The following is a 1,183-nucleotide window of genomic DNA, read 5'->3' on the forward strand; positions in this document are numbered from 1 at the left end:
TCTGCTGTGCCACTTGGGAGCATAAAGTGCGTGTACTGTGTTCCATCCTCCCTATACTCTGAGGTGGACCGTGCTGAATGCAAAATTACTTCAGTTTTCCAGTAACTTGATTTTAGTGATTTCAGCTAAATGTTGAGTTTACCTGGTTTTGAATCAATATGTCACAGAATCACAGAATTAGGTTGGAAAAGACCTAGAAGATCATCTAGTCCAACCATTACCAATACTTCCCAGCTAAATCATATTCATCAACACCACATCCAGACGTTTCTTGAACACTCCCATGGTTGGTGACTCCACCACCTCCCTGGGCAGTGCATTCCAATGCCTGACTGCCCTTTCCGAGAAGTAATACTTCCTAATGTCCAGCCTGAATCTCCCCTGGCGCAGCTTAAAACCATTCCTCTAGTTCTATCACTGATTACACGAGAGAACCTCCGTCTCTCAGGCTGTTCCTGACAGCGCCCTCATGTGGCCGCTGCCCCGCACCACAACAACCGCCCCCTCCCGCCCCCTCCGCCTCCAGCACCACCCCGGAAGTTCCGCCCAGAGTCGGGCGGAACCGATTCCGGAGCTGAAGTGGTTGGCACATGCGCGGCAAGGTGGGGGTGCGGAGAGTTGGTGCGGGCTGCGTGCAGGTAACGGTGCTGCTTCTTAGTGCCTGGGGCCTGGTTTACAGCTATGGGGCGCTGCCCGCACCTTATGGGGCTGCTGCTGCAGGGGCCGCTGCTGTAGCGTCCCTCCTTGTGCTCCCGTGTGCGCCCCGGTGTTGCTGATTCACCCCGGTGTCCCGCTGTGACACCCCGCGGTGTGCGGAGCTGCGGGGGTAAGGCCTCGGGCCTGTGCTAGGGCGGGCTGGGGAACGGCGTGTGTGCTCCTTGCACGCTCTGTAGGTGGGGAAGTCGAGAGCTGAAGGCCGCTGTGGTTTGACACACAGGGTACCTTGGCTCCTCAGGGTGGTGGTTATAGCACTGAGCTGCTGGAGTTCCAGATACATTGGGAGGGTGCTGTCAGGGGTAAGGTTTGGATTTTGGGTGGTGCTGTGTGGAGACAGGAGCTGGAATTGGTGATCCTTGTGGGTCATAGAATCACAGAATTGTAGGGGTTGGAAGGGACCTCTAGAGATCATCGAGTCCATCCCCCCTGCCAAAGCAGGCTCCCTACACCACGTCACACAGGTAGG

At 56.0% G+C, this 1,183-nt stretch overlaps 1 protein-coding gene across 3 annotated transcripts in view; it reads left to right on the top strand.

Annotated features, from left to right (window-relative positions):
- Nucleotides 1–539: 539 nt before the first annotated feature.
- Nucleotides 540–1,183, top strand: part of ATG5 (autophagy related 5) — a 63,194-nt gene continuing 62,550 nt past the window's right edge. For 2 of the 3 annotated variants that reach the window (XR_001554279.1, XM_015858735.1), the window contains exon 1: nt 540–638. The gene's annotated coding sequence lies outside the window, so the exon portion shown is untranslated. Of the gene's footprint in view, nt 639–801; nt 827–1,183 lie in introns of those variants that run through there. The other variant, XM_015858736.2, reaches the window with a different exon arrangement.

The sequence above is a fragment of the Coturnix japonica genome, chromosome 3, assembly GCF_001577835.2.
Source record: "Coturnix japonica isolate 7356 chromosome 3, Coturnix japonica 2.1, whole genome shotgun sequence".
Lineage (NCBI taxonomy): Eukaryota > Metazoa > Chordata > Aves > Galliformes > Phasianidae > Coturnix > Coturnix japonica.